The sequence below is a fragment of the Planococcus citri genome, chromosome 3 (genome assembly GCF_950023065.1).
Source record: "Planococcus citri chromosome 3, ihPlaCitr1.1, whole genome shotgun sequence".
Taxonomy (NCBI): domain Eukaryota; kingdom Metazoa; phylum Arthropoda; class Insecta; order Hemiptera; family Pseudococcidae; genus Planococcus; species Planococcus citri.
The window spans coordinates 33213607-33225770 of NC_088679.1; the positions used below are offsets into that span (position 1 = coordinate 33213607).

Genomic DNA, 12164 nt, shown 5'->3' on the forward strand with positions numbered 1-12164 from the left:
TATGTGCGGGAAATATTCTCCATTCGCGTCTCTCAATGGCCATTTAATTTTTAAAATAATCGCTCGTTAAGTAAATTATTATTAAAGTGGTTCAATCGCCTTGAAATTATTTGTATTGTTTAAAATATGATTATAGCAGTAAATTAGGCAGTAACCTGACTATATATAAGAAGATTAAACGTAAAATTAGACGGTATTAAGATAATAATGGTGAATTTTAGGTTTAAATAGAGGTTCTCGAATGTCCCAGTTGTAATATGATATACCTGTAATGATATTATCTTCCTCGTTTCCGAGTATTTTGATTCCAAAAAAAAGTCGTATTCACGTATTCCATTTTTTTTTTCATAAGTACATTGAAAAAAAAACTCAATAAATAAGAACTTGTTGATCAAATTTCTGTAACATGAGAATTGAAGATTTTTCTCGAAATTAATCAACGAAAAACAGCCATACTGTTTGAATTTTTGTGTACATTTAGCTGAAGATTTTGGTTTTTATAGAAAGTAATTGTGCAATAATTTGCATAGAAAATGGTGGAAAATACCCTTTAATCGCGTGAATCGTTTTACTGACTGATAATCAAAAACACGATGCATTTAAATAACACGCAAGGTGTACTGTACTGTTTTTCCAATTCAAAGTCGTCCTCGTCTTGCATAATTATTTTCATTAACATGGCGACCTTTTGTATAAAATAATGAAAGTAAATTACGACACGTATATGTATGGCCAATAGGCGAATTTCTTTGAAAGTTGAGGGTACTATTAAAAGAAAGGGGGGGTGGATTTTTGAGGTACAAATAGGGGGAAACGTTGCTAGTGTGAAATTGTGAATTATGCAAAAACTTGATGTAGTAAATTCGATCGTCCGTTTCATAATTTCATTTCTACGGTTTCAATTTACTATCTTTTCCCTTTCTTTATTTTTTTAATTTTTCATTATCAGCCTCTTCCTGTCGTTTTTTCGACGAGAAAAACGGTTGGAATTTTAAATTAATCTTCGTTTAATTATTCCTACGAGTTTAGTGGTTTTAAAAGGGTACGTTATGTTTCAAAGTTTGCGGAAAATTCTAATTTTTTAATTTGAAATTTTAAAAATATGAAAATTGGAGAGCTGTAGGGTAAAAAACAACTTTTGTTAAAACTTTTAAATCGTCAAATAGTGAAAGCGAATGAAACTTTACAGTTTTGGGAAAATATTCCTTTTGTTTGTTTAAAATTTTTACGAATGTTTCGAAAAATGTCGAGAAAAAAACTTTGAAGTTATGAAAAATGCAGTGAAAAGTAGATATAACTTTGAAAATTAATTTACGTCTTGATTAATGTAAAAATGCTCGAAAAGATCGATGCTGATCAAAATGAAATTTTTCTTGTAGCATGTTTAATTGTTTATGAAGGACTCTGAAAATCAAATAAAAATAAAACATAAAGAAGTAGTAGACGGTTGAAAGTTTTCGAAAATTCCACAATTGTTTAAAAGAAAAATGATGATTTGTCGATATCATTTGATAATGAACAAAAAAAACTACAATGAATTATTTCATCAACACCTTTTGAAGAAAAATCAAATGAATTTTTGATTATACGTAAAATGGCTGAACATCGAAAAGTGAGCAAAACTTGATGAAATAGGTTTTTGTCCAACTTGCAGATTGAAGGAGCTAGATGCAGATTCCATTGAAATGTGAAAATCGTCATTTTGACTCATTTTTGCCTGTTTACTGATGCTCCAAAATTGGCGAACTATTTCAAAAAAATTGTCAATTGATGAAGTTTATGGGTTCTTAATAGCTCTTTCAATTGTCAAGTTATGCAAAAACTTACCTAACCCTTTGCTCGAGTTTTTATGTCTGTTAGGGTGGATCCCCCCCCCATCCGCAGATTATGACCCAACTCAACAACAAGATGAATACTTAGTCGAAAATTTTCAAATTTCTGTCTTCAGTTTTATGAATGATACCTTTCAATATTTTTGCTAAATTAATGCGAAATATTTACAAAGAAAAAAATTCCAAAACATGAATTTATCCAAAAAATAAGCGATTTGCAAATTTTAAACCGCTCAGTAAAACCCTAAAAGTGGTTTTGAATCTTGATGGCAATAGCATAGATCGACGCAGAATCTCAAATACTTTCATTTGAGACTGGGCCATTTTTTCAGAAATGCCCTCTCTTTGAGGACTCATTTTTCCCCTCCAGGGGCACCTCTGGAGCTAAAAATTTTTTCAAGTAACTTTCAACTCAAAATGAAGGTCTCAGCAGAATTTGGTTAAAATCCACCGACTTTTTCTCCCTATCCCCCCTAAGGTACATACTACATAGTCTAGCTAACCAGACCCACTAAATGGTTGAAAATTCATTTCAAACTTTTTTTTCCCTGTTGAGAGTGTCTGCCGTCTGATCCTTCCCCCTTCCATTCAGATGACATCAAGAGCATTCGTCTCCATGTTTTTTTAAAACTCTTTTATCGTGCCATAATAATTATGCAAAAAAGCTTTTTTTAAAAAAAGTTCCCTAATCCCTTAATTTTCTCAAACACAGAACACTTTTCCTGAAACCCCAACTCGCTAATTTGTATTCCCAAAATGAAAAAATTTAAATGCATTGGCGAAGTAATTTTTTCACAGGTCGTAAAAAAACAAAACTGCGTGTTGCTGACACAAAAGGTATAAAATGGACATCGAGGATAAAATTCTAAACGAAAAAAAATTACTAGCTCTCAAATTCAGACATTTTAATGAACAGTCTCGTCTCGTCGAGGAAAATAGTGAGCTAACGTTATCACGATACCTCACGTGCAAATTTTTATGGCGGAAAAAAATTCACGAAAAATTTTCTAAATTTTTGTTCACTACAAATGGGAATTTCTTTTACGTGGAAATCGATACCAATGAAGAATTACACGCTATTTAAACCTTTTATCACGTCAAAGTATAAGTAAAATGTGTGGGTTTGAAAAGAATGACCTAGGATTTTTCATTCGTATGAAGTATACAGAAAATTGTAAAGACTCTGAAAAGGTGGTAAACACGGAGAAAGAGGAAAGAGAGACGATGAATAAAAGTCGTGGTTGTATCAAAAACGCCAGCGTATTCGTTTGTGGCTGTATAATGATAATTGCTAACGCGAATAAAAAGGTCATCTCGAGATGGAATTTTTTTCAAGCTTTGCTAGTGCGGTATTTCATTAGTGCAATTTTTGTTTCCTTTTTTCAACTCTTCGTCTTTGGTTGAATTCTCTATTATATCAGAACTCATCAGCTCGTCAATTCGTATATAATCTGATGCTCTTAACCTAGTTCGTGTAGAACGAGTAAAATACCCGCTGAGAGATGGTAATTCATTAACTCACTGTACGTCTTCGTCTACACAGTGTTGTAGTATGTGTCATTTAATTCTGTTAGGTTATTTCTGCTCTTCTTTCGCCTGTTTTATTTCCAATCAGCGAACGATTAAGTAAAATGAGACGCGTCGAACGCGATCCATAATCCTACCCGTAATTACTCTCGCTTTTAATTAAGACTTTTTCTCGACGATTTACGCGAAAGTTATCTTTAATCAAGATGTATTATACGCGTTTAGCGAGTACAAATGAAAGCAGCCGGTACAGTTTTAATGTGCTAATGTGCGTATATGTAAATACCTCTGCGTACATACGCAGTACGTATTGTACACGTGTTTAATTTGCTTTAAATGATGTCGTATGTGTCATTGGTCCTGCTACGAGAAGATCAAGTGGAACGAAACCATTGCGAAATAATTATTCGACTCGAGAGTACTCGTATTATCTTGTGCACTAACCCAGGCCATTGTTTACAACATCTTTTTACGGGCCGTTAACGTAATACCCGATATAAAAACGATGACCAGTACACAAATTTAATTCTTACACGAGATAGGAAGTCGGCGGAAAAAAAGATTTACGAAGGCCGGAATAATTTGTAAACATACTAAACAGGTACCTCAGGTTCATCAAATTATCAGGTGCAAATGTGAAGAAATAAGGTTATGAAGGTGTCCTCCGCGCAATATATCAGTGTTTTGTTTCTTTTTTACAATTTTTCATTCCCTATAGTCGAAAAGTACTACTAAATAATATACTTACACAAAAAATAGCGTAACAGCCTTGTTCAATTAATACGACACGCATGGTAAATGCAAAAAAATATCGTATTTTTACGCGTTAAATGTTACGATTTTTCGTACACTTATTCGATAAAAAAATACGAGTAGGTAAAGTTCACGTTGAAAATATTAGATACTTATTTCAATAGTATAATTATATTGTAGTCGTAAATAAAGATTTCATTTCGAGATTCAATCAAGGCATTCGTCAGTGTACTTTTTCACTTCCACGCCCAAGGGCGTTTTCCTCATCACTGTTGATTTATTTTTCAACCGTTATGTTCTTGGTTGTGTGCATGAAAGAGTCATTTTTCTTCGATTATGATCATCTGTCATTCACACAGATATTTCCACGTTAACAAATGAAGTCCTTTAACGTACTTCTGTTTTTCGTATATTCTTATTTTTACCTCATGTAAATTATCGATTTACAATTGATTAATCGCTACTGTAATCCTGCTTCATTATTACACTTTCTCCGTATTGTAAATATTCAAAATTTCGTGATTAATATTGTCGATTTTCATACTCGAGTTGATTACTTCATTGGGAAAAACGATCCGAAGAAGGATCATAATTGTTACAGTGGTGTTTGCAGTTCTGTCGTCGTGTCCGTGTATGCATTTGGTGCTTTTTTCCTCTTGGTCTTCCCTGCCATAGAGAAAAATAGATCGCGTATTCCAGTAGTTTCCTTTCATTTTCTTTTTTTTTTTTCTATAAGAATGATGTTTTTAGGTAAGCGCTTTCTCATGTACTTAGTAGGTATACTTCGAAGCTCACTAATTGACGATATTATTTGATGTTCGTGTTGTCCGACTATAAAATTATTGCTGTAGCCTATAAGTATGTCGTATACATACGTAGTGTGTTTAAAAGCTAGTTAATTGCTGTATGCATAAATTGACTGAACTTGTTTAATCACTCGTCAGAAATTGTTATTTTCACCTAGGTAGTTTATCCGAGTAGAATTTTTTTACTTTTTTTATTTTGATAACATTTTACGACTGTAAGAGTATAAATTTGTTGAAAGCTCGAGTGAGATGAGGTGTGTCTAATTTCAAACATTTTTTCCTCTGCACCGATACTAATTTTCTCTATGAGTTGTAATTAACTTGCAAGCATTGTGTTATCTGGATTTACCTACCTGTGTATATGATGATGATGACGATGTCCGTTTCATGGTTATTTGTGCGATATGTTGTTTGTTGTTAAGCTTTGTGTAGAGTTGAGTTTCACAAGGTAACTGCGAGCTATGTAATTGCTAGTTTTAGTTTTTGGAGATGATTTGGTGGTCTTTGAAAAGCCGCACTGATTAACGTTTAAAGTCAATTTTATATGCATCTACCTAATTGGGGTTTTGTGCTTTAGTCTGGAAATTTTCAAAATAACAAACTAGATCTGTGCTGTGCATTGAATTAATTTCACTTCATTGCGCTGAATTTTAATGGAAAAAGAGTAAATGAAGGGTGCCACTCGTTTGTACGCAAATGAATCAGTTTTAGTTGACTTGCAAAAAAATTACCTGCTCTGGCAGAAAAATTCTGAGTTCAAACGAAGCTAGATTAAGATATTACTGAAAAACACTCTTCTGACAAAACTTCCAAATGTGAAAGTCCACATCTAAAATTTTTGGGATTTAAAAAAAAATCAAATTTGGAATTTTGGACCAAATGTGAAAACATGAGATTTTACTCTACTAACAAGGGAGCTTTTCGATGTTTAGTGAATCTTTGAAAATGGTGGGAAAGGCTTATCACGTACCTAGTGCATATACCTATTAATTTTCTGTAGAAAGATGTATGTGGTAGATCGCCCTCCCTCCAGCCCCCCCTCAAAATCGATGTATTTTGACTCAATTCAGCTGAAACCTTCACTTTGAGTTGAAAGTTACCCATAAAATATTTTTGTCCTCGAGATGTTCCTAGAGGAAACATATGAACCCTCAAAGAAAACGAGTTTTCGAAAAAATCGTATTAATTGTGATTCCTCGTCGATATAGGCTGCTGATGTCATAGTCCAAGACCATTTTTAGTGTTCTATTGAGCGGTTGCAAATTTGTAAATCGTTTATCGCTTATTTTTGGATAAATTCGTGTTTTGGAAATTTTTTCTTCGCAAATATTTCGCATCAATTAGGGCAACATATTGAAAGATATCGTTTCTGAAACTGGGGAAATGTGTTGGAACGCAGGAGTGCTAATTTTTTGATCATCATTGCCTATATCAAAAAATCGTAAAAATTTCATAAATTTTGGGCCGTTTTTCTCGATTTTTGTAGAGTTAAAAAGTGTATTTTTTCAAGTTACTAATCTGAATTTTTGAATAATTCTGGAATCACCACATTGCCCCAAACAACTGTATTGGTATTCCAGTAACTCGACATTCATTTTTTAGATTTTGTTACTTGTAAAATGTGCCCTGAGTCATGCCATAAATGAGGAGTTGGGGAGATGGCATCTTTTCTTGTTGCAAATAAAGGCGATTTTAGAATTTTTTTAAATTTGAGATTTTTAATTCTTAACAAAATACACGTTTTAACCCATCACTCGGATTTGAGATAACCTATCCCCTTAAATTTTTAATCTGGAAAAGTTGGATACAACACTTTCCGGGATGATTTGAATTGAAATTTCTGGAGAACAGTACTTTTATGCCAATTCTGATGATTTTTTTTGCTTTCGACTTGAAAACAATTTTCTCATATTTGTTCTCAATTTTAATCCTTATATATTAAAAGATGTTTGAAGGAAAACCTTGATAGAGTCCGCCAGCCTTTTCTACTGAACCGATTTCAACAAATTTTTTTTTTAAACGTTCCTTTTAACGTGTAGATATGCAGGGATGCTACGCGGTTACTTTTTAAGTAACCAAGTTACTAAAAGTTACTAATAGTAACTTTTGGTTACTTTTTAAAAATTTTGGTTACTAAAAGTTACTTTTTCCGAGTTTTTTCACAAAATATCCTTTTTTTTCTTCAAAATTTTACCCAGAACTCTTTTTCTTTTCATAAAAAATGATGTTGTTTTACCTCTCAGGAATTGTGAATTTTCGAAAGCTTTTGCCCTCGCTTCCCTCGGGCTTTTCTTCATATTTCTATAAATATACGCATAATAATTTCCTGAAAAATTAAAAATTTTGAAGCCAAGAAAATTAACTTTTTACTTACATCATCAGGAATGACGTTGTTTTACGTCTCATATCATCAATTTTCGCAGCTTTCGCCCTCGCTTCGCTCGGGCTTTTACTAATATTTTACAAATAACGAATAGGTACCTATGTGTATGTAATTTTCTGAAAACTTTTAAAATTTGAAGCTTTTGAAGCCACGAAAATCAACTTCTTGCTTAAAAAATGAGGTTGTTTTATGTTTCGAATCATAAATTTTTCGCAGCTTTCGCCCTCGCTTCGCTCGGGCAGATATGAATTCTACTGCTACAATTTTCAAACATTTCCTAAAATGGAAAAATCAACTCGACAAATTCCAAAAACATAATCTCATCAATATCTGACCAATTATTTGAAAAAATCTTGTTGTTGGGGGGGGGGGGTGGTGGTGGTAGAGTAATAGTTGGGAAAATCTAGCGTGAAAAGTTGAGTTGGGAGAATTTCAGTCTCCCCCCCCCCCCCAACACATCGCTTCATCACACCTCTGAAAATAAAATGTAGTAGTTTTGTATGGATCAGAGTTTTTCGGTCACCTCACCTATATTTTTTGCATTGAGAATTTTTTTGGTCACTTTTTTGGTTACTTTTTGGTTACTTTTTGGTTACTTTTTGGTTACTTTTTCCAGCTTTTTTGGTTACTAAAGTTACTTTTTTTGAGAAAAATTTGAGTAGCATCCCTGAGATATGTCATCAAGAAAAAAAAATCGAAAATTTTGAAATTAAGGGCCGAAAAAATTGAAAAAACACGTTTTCTATTGTGTTTAAACAATAGAATTTCGAGTAGAAACCTTGATAGAGTTCGCCAGCCTTTTCTATCGAACCGATTTCGACAATTTTTTTTTCAAACGTTCCTTTTGACGTGTAGATATGTCATCAAGAAAAAAAAATCAGAATTTTTCAAATTAAAGGTCGAAAAAATTGAAAAAACACTTTCTCTATTGTTTATAAATGCACTATTACAATGCACACCGACAACAATACACTCAGAACGTTGCTATGTGGGCGTGTTTACAGCGTAGGGGTGTTGAGGAGGGAATGATGTTGTTGTTTGTTGTGTTGCGAGTTACATTCATTGCTATAGTACCTATTTTATTTTTTTCAAAACTAGAATGTGGTGTTTGTTAAAATAATAAGGAGAGGAGGTTCTACACTTGAGATCATTTTTGGGTTAGGATTTTATTTCAACAGCACAAATTTAAATGTTTAGTGGAACATTGTCTGTAAAAAAGTTAAAGTGAAGATGGAGAAGGGTTCAGTACAGTGTAGCCAGAATTTTCTCAAAGAGAGGGCAAAACCAGATTTTTAGGTATGAAAAATCGAAATTAGAGGTAATGTAATAGAAACCCTTCGTAATGTATGATAATTTGTATGGAAATGAAGGTGCAATTACTGCTCAAGTGAAGTGAGAGCGAAAATTTGTTGAAAAAAATGGGTCGAAAAAACGGAAAAACGGTTCATTATTGCGTGCATTATTTCTAATTTTCACTCGCGGGGGGGAGGAGGTGGTGGCTCAAGTCACGTCCCTCTCTTAGCTAAGCCACCACTGGTAGGGTTTCTATACTTGGGATACAAATTTGACTATCCTACCTCAGATTTTCATTTAATAGGATTGAATTACTGCAGCATACTCACTACCTACTCATTTTATGCCATCATTTTACAAAAATTTTAAACATTTTTCTACCCAATTTTACATTTATAGAATTTCAGAAATTTTACTCCTAAAAAATGATGATACCTAATTATCAAGTCAGTAAGTATACCAGAGTAATTCAATACCCCAAGTATAAATCTAAAGTGAATAGATGTAAGTTTTTTGAGAAAAAAAATTTCGTTAATTCATTGTAGAAATTGATAGAAATATTGTTCAAACTTGAATTTTTTAAACATTGTACTTTAGAACCAGAGTAGAATTTGCTATTGACACATTTCAGCTGATTTGCATTTAGGAGCAGGGGCATGAGTTGAGTTGTTAAAAAGTGAGCCCCGGAGGGGCGAGAGGCCTGAGCGAAGCGATGGCCAGGGCGAGCAGCACGAGCGAAGCGAGTGCGCGAGCTATGGAGGCGGAGGTCGCGGAGCGACCTAGGGGGCGAAGCCCCCTAGTAATTAATTATTTTAAAACAGATTTATTAGGTACTGCAGATAGGCATTCTCCTATACATTTAACAGAGAAATTTAATTTGAGAAGTGGACTTTGGTAATTCAAATTTTAGTTATTGGAGTGTTTCTGAGTCTTCTTAGTTTAGATCTACTCGTAGTTTTTTGGACCAAAATTTCTTTCGTTTGGTTTTGGACATCTCTGTTGTCAGTTTTCATCCCCCCATATGTTTACTATAGAGAAAGGGAAGATTAATTCTAATTTCTGAAAAATCTTCCCAAACCTGAAGTGTGCACTTTTCAAGAGGAGAGGTTTAAAAATTATTCAAATTCTATTTTTTGACCTCGGAATACAATGTCGTGAGCTTCTGAAATCTTTAAAATTACTCCCTATATTTTTTGCAACGCTTCTTCGCAGCTTTTTAAAACTATCTGGAAGAAAAATTTTATTTATAATGTAATTATTTCTTACTTTATTTCACTACATCACGTTTCACAGCATTTATTGTTAATTTACTTCTTGTTAAATTTTCCTTATTTGTAGACACCAATTAGCCTAAAAGTCCGTAAATGAAGTAAATACAGTATAAAGCCAATGAATAATATAATACTTTGAATGCAAATCGTATTTTTGGTATCCTGTAAGATAAAAATTAAGAAAGATATTAATTTTTTCGTTACTACATATTATAATGCTGTTATTTGATCTAAATCAAATAGGTGGTAATATGTACTTATAAGTGATGACTGATGGCTTACCAAAACGCAGCTAATCGTATTTTTCGATTTTCTTTTAGCAATATCTGAAGACGTTCTCGAATATTGCTACACACCCTTGGTTTATGTTCATCCCAAATTACTTCGTTCAAATCCGATGAAAATAATTTTTTATCGATATTGTTCAGATTTTCCCAGCAATTTTGGATGTTGTTATTGTTCACTTTGTAGTACCTATTCCCATTAGCCAATTTCAAATTTACGCGAACAACGTTGTTGTACATTTTAAATAAGCCTAATCTGAAAACAAAATAACATGATGCGTAACTACATAATTACGTTTGAGCATTCATCTTGCAGTGAAACATAGACAAACGGCCGACCTGTTCTTCTTTCTACTGCATACTGCAAGTAGAAGGTCAATAATTATTGCAGGAATATAACCAAACATGATGCTCCAGATGAAAAACTGAATTTTATTATAATAGAAGCGAGATGGGATATTGAATTGAATTTGCGCGTAATCCGTGGTATCAGGAAGTGATAGGGAATTTTTGTGGTATTTGGTGCTATAATTATACACTATTGGGGACATCTCCTCGCCACTATCTTTGCTTTTGTGGAATCTGAAAATCGTCAAGGGCGGTATACAAACAATAGAATCTAAATTTCAAATAACTTGATAGATTTTTTCTTTTGAATTGCTATAACCTGTCGTGCGAGTATTGAATAGCAGCAATCAAAGCATTCACAATCAAATCAGCTGGAGTAGCGTCTGATTGAGTATCATTCCAATAAAATGCGGGAGCAATATCGAGCAAGTAGAATGCAAAAATACCATTCGGACCATAAAAACCATCTGTCCATCCTGGAATCGGCTCTTTCCAGCAAGAGCTTGCTTTACGTGTATGAACAAGTGAATGATATTGATTATTCTAGATTGCTTAATGATTACGTAAAAATGTACTGATATTCACCAAGAGCAAATCTGAATATCACTACGGGAAAGGAAACCTTTTCTCGGATGAAAATATTCTCACTCGCTGCTTTCGTTAGCGCGTATAAATTGTTGACTTATCTCCCATAATCCTGTGACAAAAATTTAAAGTGAATTGAGTTAATTTAAATAAGTAGATGAGATCTTAAGGAAGTGCAGTATGTATTTTTATTTATGTACTTTTCTGTGATATGTTGATCCAATGGCAAAATATGTTCAATTTTTAGAAGATTTAGATAATCTTCGCATTTGAGATGTGATTCGTACACTTTTTCATCGATTATATCAAGTTCCGCAAATCCAATCAATGTAGATGTGTACACAAATGCCTAAAACGAAACTATGTTCAATTGCAATGAAGTCATCGATGCGTTATTTGTTTATCTATCAATTGGTGGAAAGAAGAGATGGGGTTGTTTTGACTCCAGCACGATGCAAAAAAATGGACCAACTGAATTTTGGTGTAGAGGGTTTCATTAAAGAATGTACGAATATGTACGACATCATTGAATGTATGTGTTTCTTTTATTATGGATTTTGCCTCCTCTTTTTTCTAATTTATTTGATCATTTCCCATAATTTTAGAAATAAGAAATATTGGATAACTGAAAGCTGGACGAAATCTCTGACCTCAAGCAAGTGGAGCTGAAGTCATTCAAAAGAAAGTGTTTTTGGATCTAGCAAAGTTGTTCAAAAATTAACCATCTCCCCTTTCTTCATCTTCAAACGGACCTCCAAACTGCCCCGACCCTCTCCTTTTCTCTTATCACATTTCTTCAATTTAAAAAAATGAAAGATACTTACCTTCAAGTTAGTCATTTTTTTCGACAAATCGAATACTTTTTGGGTGCCTCGAATATTTATCTTGACTGCTGTTTTTAACGATCCCATCATATTCATCGCAGCAGCGCAATGAATTACGAAATTGACAGATTCGCAGAGGATGTTTTCATCATTGGCAGATAAGCCTAAATTTTCAAGAGAACAATCGCCTTCTATGAAATTGATACGATTTTCGTAGTCGGGTAATTTGTTTTTGAGTTGAAGAAAAATCTGCAATTT

The 12164-nt window shown here is 33.3% G+C and overlaps 1 protein-coding gene across 5 annotated transcripts in view; it reads left to right on the plus strand.

Moving 5' to 3' along the window:
• milt (trafficking kinesin-binding protein milt) overlaps positions 1 to 12164 on the plus strand; it is a 92034-nt gene that overhangs the window by 43805 nt on the left and 36065 nt on the right. The window lies entirely within an intron of this gene.